The sequence below is a fragment of the Polistes canadensis genome, unplaced genomic scaffold, assembly GCF_001313835.1.
Source record: "Polistes canadensis isolate GaletaPanama2010 unplaced genomic scaffold, ASM131383v1 scaffold_54, whole genome shotgun sequence".
Lineage (NCBI taxonomy): Eukaryota > Metazoa > Arthropoda > Insecta > Hymenoptera > Vespidae > Polistes > Polistes canadensis.
The window spans coordinates 700,561-723,299 of NW_014569601.1; the positions used below are offsets into that span (position 1 = coordinate 700,561).

The 22,739-nt window shown below is 32.4% G+C and overlaps 1 protein-coding gene across 1 annotated transcript in view; it reads left to right on the forward strand.

The window, feature by feature from the left end:
- Positions 1-22,739, forward strand: part of LOC106785651 (acetylcholine receptor subunit alpha-like) — a gene marked incomplete in the record, with an annotated part of 90,855 nt that overhangs the window by 7,750 nt on the left and 60,366 nt on the right. The window contains 1 exon segment of the mRNA XM_014746288.1: positions 8,824-8,876.

The following is a 22,739-nucleotide window of genomic DNA, read 5'->3' on the forward strand; positions in this document are numbered from 1 at the left end:
AGAGAGAGAGAGAGAGAGAGAGAGAGAGAGAGAGAATTGATGAGTTTTCGTTCGTGTTGCTTTCGCGAACGATAAAGGTCGTTTTACAACTAGCGTTCGTATTTTACTCGGTAATGTCAAAAGTTAGACAAAAAAAAAAGGATGAGAAGACTAAGAAGAAGAAGAAGAAGAAGAAAAAGAAGAAAGAAAGAAAAAAAAAGTAAAGAAAAAGCACAATATTAAAATAAAAAAAAAAAAAGGATCAAAACACAGAGGACAAAAATGGAGATTACGGTATAAACGATGTTCTACGAACTCGATTCAAAGTCCATTCTCGCCAAGTTACTGGGTGTCCTGATGGCGATGATAAAAAAAAAAAAAGAAGAAAAAATAATAGTAAAAAGAACACGTAGGAATTTCAGCATTTTACCTTTAGACCTACCCACCTCCCCCTCCCTCCTTTGTTCTTTTTTTTTTATTCTTATTTTATTTTTCTTTTTTTTTCAAGCAGGATAAAAGATCACACCTAGAAGCGTGAACTAAAAAGAGAGAGTGAGAGAGAGGACGATAGAATATGTTTTCAGAGGCGTAAAATCGCGAAAACACGATGAAGCGGGTTATGGCTGTCCGCGACGAGGTGCCGACAAGATGTAATTGCATAAAGCGATACAAGGGGGATGATAAAATTGTCTCTCATCCCTTCAACATCGTTTCATAGCTTTCTCTCTCTTTCTCCTTCTTTCTTTTGCACGCTTATTCTCTTTTTCTCTCTCTTTCACTCACTTATACTCTTTCTCTCTCTCTTTTTTTTCTCTCTCTCTCTCTCTCTCTCTCTCTCTCTCTCTTTCAGTGTCTCGACTTTCGGCTCGACTAATGCGAATGTCGTTCCCCGGGTGAACGCAATTAAGTATCCTAATTCTCCTTCTCCCTCCCCCTCACTCACTCATTCACTCACTCACTCACTCACTCACTCACTCACTCACTCACTCACTGTCTCTTTTTCTCCCTATTTCTTCGGTCTTTCTCATTCCCTCGTTTGGCATTACGTAAATTGTTCAAAGCTTTGACGTGATTTCATCGTAGAAAGAGAAAGTCGGATGATAAATAAAAAGGAAAAAAAAAAAAGAAAAAAAAAAAAGAAAGAATAAAAGAGATAGAGTTTTTATCCAACACTTTCGTTGTATTTTATAATATATCGCGTTAGCATAAATATAATAATAATAATAATAATAATAATAATAAATAGAATAAACACAAGAGGGAAAGAGAATATATTTCAAAAATAAACTTTTTCTTTTTTATTCATAAAAAGTTTAAGTTAAATTTCTTTATAATTAATTTTATTAACGATATAACATGATCCTTATGAATATATAATATTAAATGAAAAAAAAAAAAAGAAAAAAAAATACATTTTTACATTCCTTAATTTCCTTTAAAATCATACAGAGGTACGTCGAAACTTTAATTAACGATCAAGTTGATCGACTATCGACGTAATTTGAGACTCGACACCGAATATGCTTTGTAATCACGTAACATGCGATTCTAGTATATAGGTACGATCGTTATAGTAATTCCTATAATTTATGATAAAGCAATGTTATAACTTAAGTACTGCTATGTACCCAGGTATGAGATATTAATAATCGGTGTGCATGCTGTTCGTGTAATATGTCGCAAGTTATTAACGATTGATAATCATTATTAACGATCCTGTGGACATTAATTTAGGATAAGTTAGAAAAGAAAACATTAAATATTGAATAATAACGAAGAACAAATCCTATATTTACAAATATAAATCAATATATATATGTAAATCATTTCGTTCTAGGGATAAAACAAACATTTACACGAGAGTTGGTAAAAATAATTGATTCCTCTTTACAATCGTGGGGGAAGGGGAAAAGAAAAAAAATGAAACATAGAATCAGATAAAGAGTTATTTGAAGCGCGTTCATACGAACGGTTGGTTGATTAAACGGAATATCTCCTATCGGGAACCGCAGCTTGAAAATCGTTCAATTTACCGACGCGGAAATCGGGATTAATATAGTTTAAAACGAGAGTTAAAGAGTTTTTTTTTGGGGTGGGGGGGTAGGGATAGGGTTGAGGGTTTTTCGGTAGAAGAATTTTTTTCCCTTTTATTTTTGTTTCATCTCTGACTTCCTTTTATTTTTTTCGTTTTTTTCTTATCTTTTTTTATCAATTCTGTCTTTCTCCTTTTTTTTTTCTTTTACTTTTTTTATTTTCCTTCCCCCTTCTCCTACACCCCTTGTTCCCTGTTTAATTGTCAGAGAACCGCGGTATCAGAGAGAGAATACAAAAGTACCGTACGTACAAAGGAAACCGGAAAGCGGACGGTACAAAGTAGTACCAGTCGACGGATACGTTATTTTCGGATAAAATTCTTTTCCCTTGTCTGTCTTTCTGTCTTACACTACTGCAGGCCATTTTAATGTTCTATTATTTTTCTTTTTTTCTTAACACTTAATATATATATGTATATAGGAATTACGATTATTATATTATATGTATATATTATTAATTATTTCTAAAGAGGAAAAAGATTGTCATGAACAGAAATATATCATTACAGGAGGATAAATATAATTGCAACTATCTATCGATTGAAACATACGAAGATTCGATTGAAAACTTTTCAAATTTGTTTTATTCTTAACGTTATTAATCATTTCAAAGATAGCACGTTTTATCATGGAAAAAGGAAAAAAAAGGGAAAGAAGAAAAATATTTTCACATCGATGTGTAAACTTTAGGATGAATATATTAGTCAGTATTCTCGTCGATTAAAAAAATTCGTATATTTTAATTATAATAAATTTTCAATTTAGTTTTTCATTATTATATTATACGTTATAGAAACTTTTGATAAAGGTAGAAAGTTTTATTATTAAAAAACCCCATATAAAACAGGATACGAAGTAATATCTTTCATTTCTTACGATCCATGATTGAATATAATTTACATGTGTGTATCTATATAGAATGAAAAATTATAAGATGACGGTAACTTTTGAAATTGTTTATTGTTATTATCGAGTGGGTCGCGACTGTTTTGGAGGGTAAGTAGTATCAACAACCGGTGAGATTTGCTAAAGTTACAATGAATGCCTCGAAGCGCACCCTAGAGACAAGTAATAGAGAAGCTTAAAGCTTTCCAAGAGAATAAAGTCTCGCGTACCCTCTCATCTTCCTTGTCAACTCTCGTCTACAGTTTATCTGTTACAAGTGTTTTGAACATACCCGTGTATAACGTAAACGGGCAACAAAGGAACTGAAAAAAGTATAATATACTGTGTCTGTGCTCTCGTCATTCATTTTATTTCAACGAAATTTTACTTTTCCCTGCCAATTTTTTTCTCTTCTTTTTCTTCTTTTTTTTCTTTTTTTTTCTTCTTTTTTTTCTATTACGTTTACACAAGTATATGTTTTTATATAACGCGTGTGGTGTGAAAAAATTTCAAATGCCTCCTGTGAAACTTAATAAGGCACGACCAGTTATACTTCAAGCAGGTTGCTTGGTTATAAGACCTCTGGTATTTAATATTTATTGGATCTTTCAGTTCACATATATATATACATACGCATGCATATACATGATCGAGCGATATGAGGATCGGTAGTCAAAGAAGAACATCGCGAAGCCTTTATCAAGGAGCAATCTTTTCAATATCGAGAAGTCAAAGGTAGAGACCGATTGAAAACGATTCTCGATCCTATCGTTGATCGTTCAACGATTTTATGATCTTTCCTTTTCTCTTCTGATCTTTTTTTTTTTTTTTATTTTGTTTCTATATATACATATGTATATTTTCTTTTTCTATTTTTATTTCTATAAACGTAGTACTCTATACAGACGTGATACTAAACGATTCATTATTTTTATACGTTTCATTTTGTGTGTGTGTGTGTTTTTTTTTGATACTTACACATTTCTATCCTCCATTTCATTTTCAACAACCAACCTCTAATTAAACGCACATTATTTTTTATATTTAAAATTGTCGATATTTACGTAGTAAATTGGACGTAACATTAGAGGTATTAATGATTCGTTAATTTTTCTTGGTTCACATTACTCTACTTTCATCGTACATTTAATCACCCCTTTTTCCCCATATTCTCACTTCTCTCACCAATTATACGTACGTTATATGTTTTTTCACTTTTTTTTTTTTTTTTATTTAAATTTCAATAAACCCAGGGGTAAATTGGGCAAGCAACGTGCTTGGACTATTCGTTAATTTTCTTTTTTTCTTTCATCGTTCAAGTTTACATTCAGAGAGTTTCTACATATTCCATCTGCTTTAGTCTCATTTCTAACAACCACACCTGTCCAACACTTAATTACACTCAATTAGGTGCACGTTTATATCGAATAAACATTTTCATGAACGTCTTTCATTACTTTGGCCGAAGAGAAGGCAACCCCTCTTCTTCACCATTCAGTCCCCACCCCCAAACCCCCTTCGCATCACGCGGTGTCGTCTTCCATGGATTTGAAATTTACTAAAACTTTCGCCGTTTCTAGTTGAAGACATTAAAGTGAAGTTTCCTCTGCCACTTCATATTAATTGCCCGTGAGTTTAGACGTCGCGCAACACCTGCGTTCGTACCGCTCGTGAAAAGTGTCTGCAACGACGACGGGTTTCACTCGGTTAATATGAGAAGAAGAAGAAGAAGAAGAAAAAGAAGAAGAAGAAGAAGAAAAAGAAGAAGAAGAAGAAGAAGAAGAAGAGAAAGAGAAAGAGAAAGAGAAAGAGAAAGAGAAAGAGAAAGAGAAAGAAAGAGAGATAGATAGAAAAAGAGAGAGAGAGAGAGAGAGAGAGAGAGAGAGAGAGAGAGAACGTACGAAAAGCATTTCTCGGTGTAACATTAATGAGTTCGGTTAATTATACCGAGGACTGTGCAATTTTATTGCGAGAAGATGGCACGAGCCTGCCTGTTAAATTATTCATGCCGTCCGACCATGGTGGTTAAAGCTCGTGAAATTTGTCTTTCTAGTATACAACTTATACATTTATGTATAGGTATATATATGTGTGTGTGTGTGTAATAAAAAGAAAACTTTTCGAATGGTAGAATTAATTTTACAGTCTAATAATCCATCACAGCGCGTTCACTCGTTCGATTAATGTTGAATTTTACCGGATATCATCCCCGAATGAGATACTTTTATTTTTTCTCTTTCTTTCTACTCTTTTTCTTTTTTTTTCTTCCCCGTCAATTTTAACGTTTTCCCATCAACGACTACTCCTCGTGTGTATATATGTGTAGATAGATACGTAGAATCGTACCAACTGTAAATCGTTTATCTGGGGATGATCGATCTTTCGTTACTCGTAATCGGTCATATCGGTTTTATCTGTCGAGTTTATCTCCTTTCTCTCACTTACACACATGTATATACACACACAAATAGACACGTACACATACATGCGTATTATTTTTCTTTCTCATTCCATTATTTTCTTTAACGTTGTCAACTCACTTGCACACCTAGGACGATGTTGTCAGTCGTCTTAAAAAAAAGGGGAAAGTAAAGTAATAAAAAAGAAAATAAAAATAGAAAGAAAAAAGAAAAGAATGAATTATGAGCGACGGGTACGTTAGTTTCGCTGCGTCAGGGGTAGAAGAGAAAAAAAAATAAAACCGGTTTAAAAAAAAAGTCGAATTCGCGAGATGTGCAAATTTATTCTAATGCTAAGCCCTTGGCTTTGTTTATCCTTTAACACTAACGAGAGCCATCACTTTTAAGCTGTTTCTTTTACGTAAAATTGACGTTCAAAGTAGATGCTGCACTTTGTTTCGTAAAAGACTCTATTACCTCTACCTACGGCCTCGATTTTTCTACGGGTTATTTTTCTTTTTTCTTGCTTTTTATTTCTTTTCTTTTTTATTTNTTTTTTTTTTTTTTTTTTTTTTTTTTTCACGGGGAAAATTCGTTAAAGTTTGTATAGTTTTTTCTTTCTCCTTTTTTTTCGGAGGATTCTTTTTATTTTTACAAATTTCGTCTTATACCGTTGGATTTTTTTTTTTAGCTCGCGGAATTATTCGCATACATTTTAATATTTAATTTGAAAATGATCCGGCACACAATTTTACGGTTCATATCTGTCTCGCGACAAAGAGAAAAAAAGAAAATAGAAAAAGAAAAAAAAGAAGGAAAATCTTGTCCTTTTTTCTTTTTACGTTCCAAGTACGAAAGTAGCGTTTGAAATTTTTATTAGTATAATAAATTCGGGCGTTACAGTCTGGAAAATATATCTACGTAAACGCATAACAACAACTTTAAATTAACGAGCTTCATACGAATTTTGTTGCAATATTAAATAAAACTTATAACTTTTCTCTGTGTGTGCACAACAATCTGTTATGCTTATAATATTTAGAGCTTGTTAATAGAAAATAATATATCTTTAAATAAAAAAAGAATTATGATAAAAGAGAAATTTCGAGTGAGAGAGAGAGAGAGAGAGAGAGAGAGAGAGAGAGAGAGAGAGAGAGAGAGAGAGAAGAATATATAGGATGTGTGGGTCGCGTAGGAACATTAAATATAATTAAAAGACCTTCGGGGCTATTTAAATTATATTAATAATTAGAATAATACAATAGTAATAATAATAATAATAATAATATTAATTACTATTATATAACAATGATTAAAATGACGATGATTGTAATAACGATGAGTATTACATATGGAAGAAAATAGAATGGAACGTAACCTTTCACAGAAATCATTGGTTTCTTTGTTAATCGTAAATGACTTGATATTTTCTTTTGAAATGAAAATAAACGAAGATAAAGGAAAAGAAAAAGAAAAGAAAAGAGGAAGGGAGAAAGAATCATCGAGTCCATTCGGTCGAATGTAATTTCGATCAGTTGGTACGGATCAACACGCGATTCTCACGAATCACGATAGTTCTTCAATCCAGTGAAACGTATGCGCAAGAGAAATCGATAAATTTCAGGCAGATAATATTCAGAAAACTAGAGCGTGTTTGTGATCGCCCATCGCCCCCTGTGTCTTCTACTTTCTGCATGCAACACACTCGGTTATATACCAAGCCGTATTTGAAAGCTCTCCCGTTTGAATCGAGACATTTGTAAAGAATGCAAGAGAGAGAGAGAGGGAGAGGGAAACTCGCCTCGTACGAAACTTTCCGTACTTTTTTGCATGAGATGTAAAGCTAAATGAAAAATATTGATTTTCCGTGGAGAGAAAATTTGCGTTTTCGGTATCTTTTCGAATCTCTAAGAATGCTGCGCTTCTCGAAACGACAGAACACCGTTTTACATTCGCCAGCCACTTTGAAATATCTTCTTCGGTTTCCAAGGGGGATCTTTTTTTTCTTTTTTTTGGTTTTTCTTTTTCCTTCTTTCAGATTTCAAGAATCGCACAATATTTACGAATAGTTTCTTCGCTAGAATTGTCAGTGAACAAAAATATATATATCGTTTATGTATTTCACTGTTTAATGTCTCTTTTTGTAAAAGTTTTTACGTTTTTTCTCGACCTATTATGGAAATTTGTTTTTCTTATCTTTTTATATTTAACGACAAGAAAAAACAACAGACTATTACTATCACGATTATTTATCATCAAAATGTATTCCTTATGTCTGATTAAAATATACCATTACTACTGACAAGATGGCTTAAGCATTAATGCATCTGTCTGACTAAAAGCAGTACATTACTACTGTGATAGCTTGCAGCATAAACGCATCCGTCTGACTAAAAACGTAGCATTATTACTTCGATAATTAAATCTTATATGTATATGTCTGATTAAAAACGTAGTATTACTACTGTGATCGTTTAATCTTATATACGTGTACGTCGGAGTAAAAACGTGGCATTACTACTGAGATCATTTAATCATATATGTATTTGTCTAATTGAAAATATACTATTACAATTTCAGATGTTGGATCATATACATTTATATGATCTCTCTCTCTATCTTTCATTTTCATTAATACATTTACATTTCATTTGATTTTTATTAAAGATGTATTGAGAAATATTGACTTATTAAAATTGTTATTTTCTTAAAAAAAAAAAATTAAGTTTTATCTTTTGAAACGATTAGTAAAATATCGAGAAAGAAAAAAATGAGAAAGAGTTGTCTCTTCTATGGCATCGAACAATATCTTGATTTATGTTCTTAGGACGTTGTATCCCGTCCCATAATGATGTTCCCGCAGCGTTACGATCACAATTTCACCAACCATTATCCTTCGTACGTAATATATCCCTCAAGGTATACCGCTTTATTAAGGACGAAATGTGAAAACGCATTCCCGTGCGTTACGAATTCGTGACTTCACTTATTACCTTCATTTTCATCATATTATCACCTATTTTTATTTTCTCCCTTCATTTTTATTTATCGTCTGATAGACACGTTCTCGTAGAAAGTTTTAATGATTTCAATGTTTTTTATTTGTAAGTATTTTATAGATATCACAATTGATATATTATTATCGAATATTAAATTCAAATAATTTACAAATGATATATATATATATATATATATATATATATTGAAAAGTAATTTGTAATTATTTTCTAAATGATTTTTTTATAATTAAAATTTTATTGTGTATTATTATTCGTAGGTGTCTGAGTCTCATAGATAGCATGATTGATATCCTATCGGTAAAAAAAAAAAAAAGAATTCAAATAATTTGCAAAAGTAATTTGTTATTATTTCCTTTTTATCTTCGAATGATTTCGATTAATTAAAATTTATCATGGGGATACGACATAGATAAATTTTCTAATCTTCGTCGTTTTTTTTATTTTCAGGTAACCGTCCACTCACGGCTCTTTCAAACGACCTCACAGCAACACGGCTTAAGGTAAGAGATTTTTTTTTCTCACATAGCTAATTTCATAAGGCTCTTATACGCAGGAGAAACTTATACGCAGGGGAAGAAGTGTCGAAGTAAACTAACATGAAACTTGGCTTTACGAGCAAACTGCTGGTCTCTTCGTATTACAGTCTTCTAGTACATAGCATGTCTCATAGTTATCTGCAACTTTTCTTTTCTATAGTATATATATATTCTTTCGAACAACTAATGAAAAAATGTGTTCCCTTTTAAACTATCGCACTACTTATTCTTCTTATTCTATTTTTCTTTTTTGTCTTTCCGTTCTAAACATTTTTTTTTTAGGAACAAATCTAGAAGGGACGTGAAACTTATGTTGTTTTCTTTTTTGGTTATACTAAAAAAAGCACGTTTAACAAAAATTAAATAATAATAATAATTGAAATCAAAAATTGTTGGAAAATATACATTATACAGTATTTAACGTATTTATCATATTCGAATTTTAGGAAAGAAAAAATTCACGATCAAAGCTATAATCTGTAAAATATTTTTTCTATTAAAAAAAAATAATAAAACCTCTTATATTCGACCTGTTGTGTTGTTCGCACAGGTATTTGTTCGTTTTTTTTTCTCTTTTTAATTCGAACGAATGAGCACACCGGCAAAATATATTACCCAGATAATCGTTCGATTCGCTAGAGAACGATTATTTCGATCGTTATTCGCATAAAATTCATATTCTCGGGGACACCTATGGGTAGTTTTGTAATACAATCGTATCGGATATGCCAACACCGAACAAGCTAATTTTACAAACGCGTATTACGTTTTTAATGTAGCGGAATTTTTCTACAATCATTTGAGATAGGAAAGAAAGATAAATAAAAGGGAAAGAGAAAGAGAAAGAGAAAAGGAAAAATCGCAATGAGGGAAAGGAAATTGCTCGAACAAATTGAAAAACGGTGCCTCCGCCATTAGGCCAAACGACCAAGCCGCGATTTTTACGAGCAGACAGAATTATACTTTCAAAGTGCCTTGCGAGCTTGCACCGGGCCCGTTCAAGGCTACAAATTCCTATTCTTTTCTATCGCGAAAGCTCGTGGAAAAAAAAAAAGTAAAAAAAGAAAAAAAAATACACAGATAACCTATCTTTTTCTTCTCAAGACAGACCACCAACACTCTTTAACTTTACTGATCTAATTGTCGTAAAACTTTTCTGTGGGTTTCGATTGGGATTTCGTCGACGCGTCGAATGCTTCGAGTTTGTAGGATTAAGTTCTCAATGAAATTTTTTTTCTTTTTTTTTTTCTTCCCCCTCTTCTTCTTCTTCTTCTCATATACTTTTTCAGATGTAGAAGTTTGCGCGCGTAAGCGTTTGATCCCATAGAAAAAAAAAGAAAACGAAACTGTTTTAGAGTTGGTCGAAAAATTTTGATTCGTTAACAACGTAGTCACGATTATATTTTATATATTTTAAGAAAATGGATTTATGTATGCTTTTTATCGGTGATTAGTAGAAATTGTTTGGTCTAATGATTTATGTTGTTTATGAAATATTAATTGTAATAAATACAATTTGTTATTTTCTATAAGAACGGATAAAACGTTTAATTATTAAGAAAAATAATGATCGAGGATTTTTCGAGATAATTTTCACAAAAGTTAAGAATACAATGATCCAATTTTAAATTTATTTTTTGTTTTCCAATTGATCTGGTTAACTATAAATATGAAGGATACAAACGTTTCGGCACGTGTCTCGGATAATTGTTTTTGGTATTTGGAAATTCGATGATCATTAAATGGATTCTAATGGATTACCATCGGATTCTATGCTTATCATTGTCATTATCAAAACTACAATCGATTGTTGTTATTATTGTTTCAATCGGAACTCTCTCATCGAACTTATCGATCGATTGTACGAAACCATATAACATGTTACCAATCATGATTCATAAATATGTACTTATACGGATGATTATCCTAACAACAATCTAATATCTATTATCAGTGTATCCAAGGAATGAAAAGTTTAAACTTTTAATCAGTTAAAGATATCGTATATTACGATATCCACAGTAATTTCATGCCCAACCCTTAGAGAATCGTAATTTGAAATTTATATTTTTCTTGGGATTAACATACGTTGGAAATTCAAAGCATTTGCTCATTCATACTAATCATCGTATTTAGTATTCCTCTCTCTCTCTCTCTCTCTCTCTTTCTGTGTGTATCAATCTTTTTCTCTATCCAGTAGAAAATGTTTTGTGCGTTTTGGATGTTACGTTGGTTAGGCCGTAAGGTTGGTAAATTTAAGCAGAGACTGAAGTAACTGTAGTTTCAACTTTAATAGAACTCGTCAGGTAGGTCCGACGAGTTTTCCACCATAGAAGAGAAATGAAGAGAAGATGATGATGGTAGTAGTAGTAGTAGTAGTAGTAGTAGTAGCAGTAGTAGTAATAAATACATCGGTGACGGTGATGGTGGTAGTGGTAGTAAAAGTGTTATACAGGGTGGCCCGACAACGGCCTATTTTCCGTATTTTCACTCTCGTCCTCGTCCAGCTCGTCGCTTTTGTTGCTCCCTTTTCATCGCCCCAGTCGTGGATTCAGGTCAGCTCCGGTCGTTGCTTTTACAGCAGCACCAGTACCAGCACCAGTACCAGCACCAGTACCAGTACCAGAATCAGCAAAGCAGCAGCAGTAGCGACGGCAAGGCAGTACTGACTCCTCCCTCTTCTCACCCTCTTTTTACTCCCCACCCACATACCCACTCACCGTCTCCTTCTTTACCAACTCGAACTCGAGTTCCAACATCGTAACCCTTCGTATCAACTATTCGTATACATAGAGTATCCTAGGCTTGGCTGGTCAGTTTGGTTAATGAAAATTACCGGAAACGTGCTACTTCGTATCGGTTAATTGTCATTGACGAGTTATCGATAAGTTATCGATCTTTCTTGTGATTTTTTTTTTACCTCGTCTAACATTTTACACTTTCATGTTTTAATATTTCTTTTTTTTTTTGGAAACTTCATTCAAGTCTCTTCATTTTATTCTATTTTTTTGTCTTTATTATTTATCGTGATTTATATTTTATAATATATAGGTTATCAATAGTTTATCGTCATTTTATTCGGATACTTTTACGTTAATATCTCTTTTGTTATATTTTTATACGCTTTTTTTTTTCTCTCTCTTTTTATTATTATTATGTTTTATTTATTTATTGCTTATTGTTCTGACTTATATTACATTTCTTTTAGATTTTATTATTATTTATTACATTTACATAATTTCTACTTTTCCTTTTTTTTTTTTATTAAAAACGTTAGACATTATTATTACGTTTTTTTAATAAATCTCTGTCTCTCTCTCTCTCTCTCTTTTCCTCTCTCTTATGTTATTATTTTATTATAACTTCGTATAATATTATTTCATTCAAATATATATCCGATTCATTATTCGCACACGTATTAATCGCCAGATTATACGAATTTTCCTATATAAACGTACAGAGAATTTCGTGAAACTGAATGAAAAGAGAAAAAGAGAGAGAGAGAGAGAGAGAGAGAGACAGAGATGAAAGGACGATTAAGAAATCGATTCGACGTTTAAAGTCCAAGAGATTTAAACCCGGTCAGCCATTTGACGATTTAAAAGATCGAGGACTTACTGGCTAGCCGTAAGAAAATCTCAAGCTTTTCCTGTGATTATAAACGCAACGAAGGTTTCAGAGCTTTCACGTTAAACCAAAAGAAATGACGAAAAAAGAGAAAGAGAAAGAGAGAGGGAAAAGAAACTAGTATAGTAAAAGCAAATGTGAAAAAAAAACCCAAAAAAAAAAAAGAAAAGAAGAAAACTCACGACGAGAAGGATACGAGTCGATATTTCCTCCTTTCCCCGTTCCCCACTATCCCCTTCACCATCCACCCCCTTCACCCCTCTTCTCTCTTTCTCTCTATATATATTTCGTTTTTTTTTTGTTTTTTTTTTTGAAGGGCAGAGAACCGAAACAGGAATATTTCGGAATCGGTGTGCGGATGTAACAACGGTTGGTGATTTTAGCGACATGCATCGAACGTTTCAAAGCGGAAACTAACGAGCCCCTCCTCTCTCTCGATGATCACTTCTCTTTTACAGTTTCATCGATCGCTTTTGGTTCTATATATTTTTTTTCTTTTTTTTCTTCCCTCTACATTATCTCTCGATCATCTACCATATACATGCATACATATCTTTGACAGGGTTCGTATAATAAAATGCTTACAACTCTCTGTGTATTTTTTGTTGTTGTTGATATTTTAATATCGATGAGTAGTACAAGAATATCCTATATAAATTTATTATACATTGATTTTTTTGTTTCTCTGGTAAATATTTTTTAAAGTAGCATCAATCGTAAGCTTTGGCAAATTGATTTATCGAGTTACGTTTGTGATTCGACGGATTTTCAAATAACATATTGCTAATTAAATTTATGAAAATTGTAAATAAATATGATTATTATATTTTTTAGTATTAATTTGCATTAGCTTTGATTAATATAATGATACGATGTAATATTTTAATGTAGGAAATAAATAGATATAGGATATTGATGTATGTTACTTGTTAGAGTGGAATAGGTTTTATGTAAAATAATAATCGTCATCTGTAAATCTAGTATTTTGTTTCATTTTTATATGTATGTTCGTTTTTATTCTTGTTAATATTATAGTTTTATAATATTTATGTTTATTGTTACAGAACGATATATTTAGTGATTAATTAACCAAGTAATTTACGTGCTGTTTGGCAATGTTTATAAGATGATTATTTTATATTTCGTTGTTAAGTTTGTTAAATAAAATATGGTAAACAAAGTAATATTATTAATCCTATTTTTTATTTCTTTCCTATTGTTTATTTAAATATGATCGATGACAAATAATAATATAATGAATCATAACGTAGATAATATTATTGTAAAACAAATAAATATTATTTACGTGACATACTACGCGATCGTAGAAAGTTACATCATAAGATTTATATTGTTCACGAAAGAGGTAATTAAACAGGATATATATAATTTACAAGTATGACACGTTCCATGTCGTTTGCAATTAAAACTAAGGTAGAAAATAATAAAATGTAGATCCATGCTTGAACTTTAAATGTTCCCTTTAAAGATGAGATTAAAGGAACGTCTTCTCGAGTTTGAACGAGCCCAACGATACTTTGCATGTTCGTAGAATATTCTGTCCACGGGCAACAGTTACGCGACGACGGGGAAAAGCGAAGGGATTTTAATGAAGTCTAATGAAAGAAGGCGTTGGTATTAGGTAGGTGTAGTAAGTTCGATATCGTTCTTATGAGAAACTGAGTCCTGCTAGTAGTACCGATCGTAGTATTGCCCGACATTGAAATTTCCTTGTTGAGTTAGAGAAATTCCTGCAGGCTAAATTGGTTTAGACTCGAATGTTCTCGCAATCCCGTTGGAATACTATGATATATATATATATATATACCTATGTATTGTAAGGAAAAGACGTTTCTAATATAGATATGTAAGTATATAAACACATACATATACATACATGTACCATATGGTAACTTTGCTAACTTCGTAACAAAGATTTAATAATGAATTTTACATTAGGATCATTTAGAATATCAATATATTTAACTGATCGATACTAATAATTTGAGTATGAGATTGTTTAACTGGAATAACATGTAGGTGTTCGATACAAAATTCGAGTGAGAGTTCTTCGAAGATAACTGGTAGGAGTCCACTTCTCTGTCATCGTCTCGAGGCACGTAATCGCGAAGTCAATTATCAAGCTCCTACCGAAACTCGACAATACACACACACACACACACACACACACAAACACATACATACGGATGTGAACCGATCGATGAGGAATCTCGATTGATCTCGAGAGCTGGAGCATCATCAAGATTTTCAAGAACCCATCGTACGTGCATGCTAGGCCTCGTTTGTCCCCTCTATCTCTTCTCACTCTCTCTCTCTCTCTCTCTCTCTCTCTCTCTCTCTTCTACTTTCCCACTTAAAGAGAATATCTCGTTGCATAGATTAGGGATGGCCAACGTGCGTCAATCGCGAAATTAAATTTTTTGCTCTATCATAGATCGTAACAGGAGACGATTTCTTATACATTTAATGTTGGAAAAAAAGAAACAAAAATCAAATCCGTTAAAAAATAAAACGATAACTCTGCAAATTGATTTAATCTTACGAGCCAGAAAACTTGTTTGAAGATTTTTAGATATCATTAAATGTAGGGAACATATTATCTATTCTTATTTTGGATCTACGTATTTGTATGAATCGACATTTTTAGATTTAAAATTTACGAAGATCAAACAACCGATTTCCATACTGAAAATTCATTATTATTATTTTTATCTGAATACATACACAATTATTAAAGCTTGATTGGAGACACCTAAACGCAGATTTCTCACTAATTACATTATGACCAAAAACAAAAAAAAGCAAATAAAATTTAATATCTGATAATCCACCCACACAAGAGATCTAGTAAAAAATTAAACCTAACCGAAATAAATGACAATAGCGATGTTATCTCATTAGAGAAACCGTCCATGTGCTATTTTTTTCACTTATATAACAATTTACCAAATGTCAAAATATATATTTGAATTAATAAATGTTAATAAAATATAAATCCTCCTCCTCTCTCCTATAGTCACCTTATTAGTACACAAGATACACGTATGAATGTGTTATATGACAAAACTTTATTAGATAAATTCCAATATACATTTTTATGATAAAACAATCAATATAGCATTTAGAATAAAATTGATCACCTTTGGTGATAGATTATGAAAATCTCCTGATGCAAGAAATTCTCGTTTGATCTAATGAAGCAAGAAACATCTTGACTTAATTTTCACGTCTACTTAGGATGAGTTTTCCTTAACGATGATAGACTGAACGAGTTTAACTGACAGAATGAACAAGAGCGAGAAAGAGAGATAGAGAGACTTGCATACATATACATACACACAAACACACTAAGAGATAGATAGATGACAGATACGAGGTTTGGGCCAGGTTGAAGCAGGAGACAGCTTTATCTTTGCCGCAAAATCGAGCCGTTTGAGGGTCTCCATTTCGTTGGAGTCCCTCAGGCAAAGCCACATAATGACCAGTCGGTGTTACACGCGTTAGAACAACCAACATTAACGGCGACAGAACTAACCAGCTTTGAAACGTATTAACCCACATTCACCACTTCATCTTCTACTATCCTAATTTTCTTTCATCTCCTTTTTAATAATTTCTCTTATATTTACGATATTTTTCTACGATTTATTATTCGACGATTTACAAATGATCGACGTTTACTTAACACTTGACACTTATACCATAGAAATTCATGAGAACAGTTTAAAAAGTAGTCTCCTCTTGTCGTTGATGATTTATGATTCTACTTTGTGTACTCGGTGTAAATATTCTTTTTTTTTCCTTTCCTATACGAATATTTATTTCGTTTATTACGCGTCTACACTAAGCGTGTTCTGTAAAAAATAAAATAGAAAAGAAAAATAGATTCTTAAATAGAGAACGAGACGTATTATAAAATACGTCAGTTTTCGTTATTATAAAACGGTATAATTTATATATACCGAGATTTTAAATGAAGAATTTTCATTTTTTTTTTTTCTACTTACCTTTTTATAGTTCTATATAAGTAAATGAGAAAAAATAGAATTTATAAAGAATTATTATAATAATGTTCGTTGTAATAAAATTGAATACGTTTATGCTTTATTTCATGATTAATCATTTTTGATCCAAGGAATATAGATAATCCCTTATAAATCCTCGATTAAAAATACAATTTACGGGAAGAAATTTGTATCAGCGCCTTATGACAGGCAACACGTTGTACATGATTGTAATACGTGTTACCATCTATCGTACGAGGGTTTTAAAAAAGTTTCTTACCGATAGACAGCGGTCACGAGCAATATTAACGACGTAGTATAAAGTATTGCCTATCTTCAGGCGCGACGTTTAATCTTCATAAAAAATATTATTTACTCGATAAATCTCTCTCTCTCTCTATAAGTTTATAAAAATGTTTATACTATAAACTAAAAGAAATATTATCGCGTCAATTCTACGTCATATTTGAATTTTTTATATAAAAATTCTCGACGTCGAGTTATATTAACTTTCAAAGTAAAACGTTCGAGAGATGTTGTTCGTGTTAATGTTCTTGTTTTTTTTTTTTTATTCGAAGATATCCTAAGTTTCTCCCTTACCTATCCGAACTTATGCGAACTTACTTGAAGTTATCCGAACTTACTCGAATTTACCTGAACTTACCTGAATTCATTCTTCTTCCTCTTCTCTTTTATTTATATTATTATTTTTTTTCTTTTTTTCATCGCTACGAAACGGAAATACAGAAAAGTCGTTGAACGTTAAACGAACCTTTGGCTATGCGGTTCTCGCACTTAGCAACGCATTTACGAGACTCGAGCAACCACGTAGTTTCGCTCGACTAATTTCAAACGGATTTTGATAAAGCAAGCGCATACGACGTACAACGCTGCAGGAAACCTGAAAGTGAATTGCGGCGAAGTCGGGGTGGAAGGAATAATAAAAAAAAAAAAAAAAAAAGAGAAAGAACAGAAATATAAAAAAATGGGAGAAGAAGAAGAAGAGGGTTTTTGGTTGGACGAAGAAGAGGGATAGGGTAGGACAGGAAAGGATAAGGTAGGAAGGGATGGGAAGGGAGACAAACTTTTCCATCTATCGCGAAAACTTTCAGCATAACTGACATGAGTTTTCTTTTGCCTTTCATCACTCTCTCTCTCTCTCTCTTTTTTTCTTTTTACTCGACGTTAAATAATTCGAGAGAACGAAGATACAAACGCTTTCATCTTTCTTATTGACACTTTTAAAATATTTCTATATCATACACGTTGGATACATATAAATATTGTTAAATATTAGGATGCATGAATGAATTATGGTAACTTTTTTTTGTAAACTATCTTGAATCTTATCGTGCTTCTTACCGACAATTATTTTATACATTTAAATCTCAGATTTTATATAATAATTTATTATCGAGTCACTTAATTCATTTCTACTTCTAATCAATTTAAAAACAATGCAATAAGATCATTATTTATAACATATTTTCATTTTTACTTTTACTAATTATTATTTTTTTCAATAAATAGGTATCGCATAAACACCGTAACGTAAACATCGTATAAACACTCAGAGCGTTCAAATATAACGGATCAGAGATAACGAAGTTTAGATGTATAGTGTTTTGAATATTACAAAAATGTATGTCTGCTTAAATAAAAAAGACGCTGAACTTTAGAGATTAAGTTGCTGAATAAGTCCCAATAAAGGGACGAAACGTCCAATTAATCAAAACGAAGTTCTAATTCTTTTGAATGTCCAAATTCCCTACGATACCTATTTATTAATAATTTTATTTTTGGAGACGAGAGAAACAACTAATTATCTTTTTCTTTTCTCAATGCTGTTATTATCATCCAAAAAAAAAAAAAACCAGGTTCATTTTCATGTGTACCGATTTGTAAATTAGTTCGTTCGTATTCGTGCGTCCACTTTTCGAGTATTTATTTATTTTTTCAGAGAGATCGAAATGCTTGAAAAGTTATTCACGAGGACGTTGTGTATCAGATCGTGGTGCTCTTTCCGAACGAGGCTTGGCGGTGTGGGGGGAAAGGGGAGGAGGGGGATGGGGAAGGTTGATAGACGAACGCGAAACGGAAATAATTTGTCGATTGTGAAAACAAATGGCAGTTAGTTTCGGCACCTGACGCACCTCCTACTATTCGCCGATACGTCCTGTCCTGTCCTCTTTTGTTATCGACTTTTCTTCCGTGTCGTGTGAAAAAGAAACAAAGATAGAAACAGTTAGAGAGAAACATACAGAGACAGAGAAAGAGAGAGAAAGAGAGAGAGCAAAAAAGAAAGAAAGAAATAAAGCAAGAGGGAAACGTCCATATAAATTACGTCCCTGGGTAGACTAAACTCTCGTGCTTGTAGTAAAAAGGGGGAGAGAGAGAAAGAGAGAGAGAGAGAGAGAGAGAGAGAGGGAAACTAAAGAGAGAGAGAGACAAGTAAAGCCTATATATCCTCAAAGAAAAACGGATGTTAGGTAGGTTACACGCATCTCCTGTTCAACAAGAAACTTCCTTTTTCTCATGAGAACGAAGAAGAGAAAAGTATATCGATGTCGTTTAAAAGACCATTGACTTGTCCAAACAATTATCGATAAAATATATTAAGTCTATCCTGCTGCGAGTCTTTTTATCGTTATTTATTTATACTTTTGCTTTGTTTTTTTTTCTTTCCTTTTTTCTTTCTTCATTATTTTATTTTATTTGATTGTATTTTTATTCTTTTCTCGTTTGAATCAATAATAAAGATCGCTTTTAATATATTATTATTATTATTATTATTATTATTATTATTATTATTATTGAGCTTCTCTCCCCCTTTTTAAACCTGACCCTGTCTTTTATCTTTCCACGGTTCTCACTTTTTCTCTCCTGTATTTCTTTTTTTCTGAATATCACACAGAAAGAATATTAGAATTGTAATGTCGGTGGATTTTTATTTGTGAACGATGAAGAGGAGGAGGAGGAGGGACGAAGAGAGAGAGAGAGAGAGAGGATGAAATTACAAGACGAGCGTGCGTCCTATCTCTTTTTTTCTTTTTTTCTTTTTTTTTTTTTCGAATTCCCGAAGGTATTTTCATGAGGATTTAGATGAACGAAGGGAATCAGAGACAATGAAAAAGAGAGATAGATATAGATAGATAGATAGATAGATAGATAGAGAGAAGATCTTTTTACGGTGGTAATGAAGAAAATAAAAGGTTCAACAAAAAAAAAGAAAAAAAGAAAAAAGAAAGAAACAGAGAGTGAGAGAAAAAGTGTAAAATAAAAAAAAAGAAAAAAAAAAGAAGAGAGAGGAGAACGAATAGAACGAGAGGAACATACACAGCAGTTGTTAGCAGCAAGCATTCCCGCGTTTGGTCGTTGTTGTTATTTTTGTGATAACTACGTTTTAACCGAGGCGTTTAATTAAAATAGTACTATCTAAACGCGATGTGAGAGAGAACGCACGTATATTTTTTTTTTTTTATCCCGGTATGACATTGCCACGACCAACAACCCAAGAGGCTGCATTTCGATTTCTACGTTGGTACTCAAAAACCGACCTTTTTTTTTCTTTTTATTTCTTTCCTTTTTATTCTCGTAAAGTAAAGAGAAAAATCAAGTGGATAGTATAATAATCCCTCCTCCCCTTCCTCCCTACCCCCTCCGTTTCCCCCGTTCCCCCGTCCGTGGATGTGATCAACAAGCGATGACAAATACGTTCGATAATTCCTTTTCCCTTCCTTCCTCTTGTTTTTTTCTTTTTCTTTTTTCTTCTTCGCAATGTTAATTGAAAAAGAAAAACAAGAGAGAGAGAGAGAGAGAGAGAGAGAGAGAGAGAGAGAGAGAGAGAGAGAGAAAGAGAGAGAGAGAGAGAGAGAGAGAGAGGGAAAGAAAGTTGGAAAATTGAAAGAAAGAAATTCAAGAAGAAAAACATAATTGTTTTTGCGTTAAAAAAGATCAGCTGATACTGCGACAGACCACCCCCTCCCCCTCACGGGGTATACCTAATCTCGTGAATTTATCTTTTTTTTGTCTCTCTCTCTTTTCTCTTTTATTTTTTAATAGTCAAAATTAACCGTGGGGCTACTTGACCTCCCATCTTCTTGCATCCCTTCTCTACCTTGAATATTGTTAGGGGTTTAAACGAAAAAAAAAAAAAAACAAAGAAAAAAATTTGTATATATATATATATATATATATTAAATCTTACGTTAAACTTTTCTTTCTTTTCCGTTGTTTCTCGAACCCATTTTAGTCCGCAAATTTCATGTATGAAGAGTCCTTCTCGACTTTGAAAGAGCAGGATTAATCGCTTGCCAGGCACATCCGAGGTCGGTTCTTGAAAAACCAGCTACGTCTCCAGAGAGAAAAAGAGAGAAAGAAAGAAAAAGAAAGAAAAAGGAAGAAGAAGAAGAAGAAGAAGAAAAAAAAGTGGGAAGAAAATTTCTTTTCTTACTTTGCTTTTTTCTCTTTCTTTTTCCCCTGCGTTTTTCTCCCCCACCCCAGTGACCCCCCACCCACCCGTTTCATTCTTTCTCTCGTCACTTTTTAGTTCCACTTCCTTTTTCTTCTTCTTCTTCTGCTTCTTCTGCTTCTGCCCTTTTTACGTTTTCTTTTATAAAACGAATTTTTCATTTCGTTCTTTAATCCCCTCCCCTCTCCTCCCTCCACTCCCATATGCCCCGATGTGTATTCAATTCAATAGAATCATCGTCGTTGGATTTTTATATAGTCAAAGAAAAAGAATTAAAAAATAAATACAAAATTGTGTCTTTTTCTCGTCGTATTGTTTTTCCCATAAAATCTTCATTTATTTCTTTTTCTTATATTCTTTAAATCTTTTTATTCTCTTCTTCGTTTTTACACCCTTTTTCCGTTTTCCTCTTTTGATATTTCTTATTTATTGGTTCTTTTTTTGTTTCCTTTTTATTTATTTTGTTTTAATTTAAAACGAATTTTCTCATTCGTTTTTTATTAGCAAATTATATTAATTTAGAAAATCATCGTCTTCCTTCCCATTTGTTATATTATCAATTTAATTGTTTATATTATCAAAATGTTCTTCTCTATTTCCTTGATGTTCTTCATAATCCTTAGCAAACACGTGTTGAAACTCTCCAATTGGTGAAGCCCGATGAGATACGTTTGTACGATTAAAACGATCCATTTCGGTCGGTTCTTCGGTAGTATTTGTACGGTCAATATATGTATACCCTCGTTTGTTAAAATAATACTGACCGGATGAATGAATGGATAAACCATTTTCCTACGTGTACATATCTATGTGTCATATATTAAATATCAAACAGGGAACAATTTAACGTAAACTTTATTATAATCTAAAGAAAATTTATACTTGGGGTAGTTAAATATATATAATAATAATATATATACACATGCGTATGTTTGTGTCTTTAAGTATTTGATCAAATTCAATTACGTATATATCTATATGTAAATAATATAAATTGATCGATATTATACAGTGCGTTGTTAGAATGAATTTAACTGACGGCACATATCAAATAATAATAAAATTTATATATATATACGTGGTGTGTTTTCTTATACATATACATATTTTAATAGAACGAACAACGATAAATTTTCGTAGGATCCCAAAAGAGGAGTTTCGAGAACTCAAGGGATTTCAAGTAAATTTGCGCGTGCGCGTATCGTCGATTCGTAATTCATGTCGATTATGTCAATAAGAGAGAGAGAGAGAGTAAGAGAAGAGTACTACCTCCTGTGTTCTCTTCATAGTATATCTAAAATCCTTTTCCTTTATTGCTTACTTACTATCGTGCTAAGGGAAAGGAAGAAGGATACTCGATTATAAAGCTATAGGATTATCTCACTCGAGTTAGCCATAATGAGCCAAGTAGTGGAGAATCTTCCTTCTATTCGATCAAACAAAACGTATATCGTAGCAAACTATCTCTCTAAGGTGGTCAGAAGTTCGTTTTGTTATCCTTGAGAGCCTGGGAAACTCCTGTTTGCTTTCTCTGACGAGAGTAATTTGCGTGTTTGCGATAAAGGGTCCATGGGATGCTTCTACCTATCTACCATTGGGTATCGCTAGTACTTAAGAAAACGTTCTCATTTTCAACACCTAGATAAAAACATACGACCGCGAAAATGTTTTTCTAAATTACTCTCGAAAAATATCTACTATTTC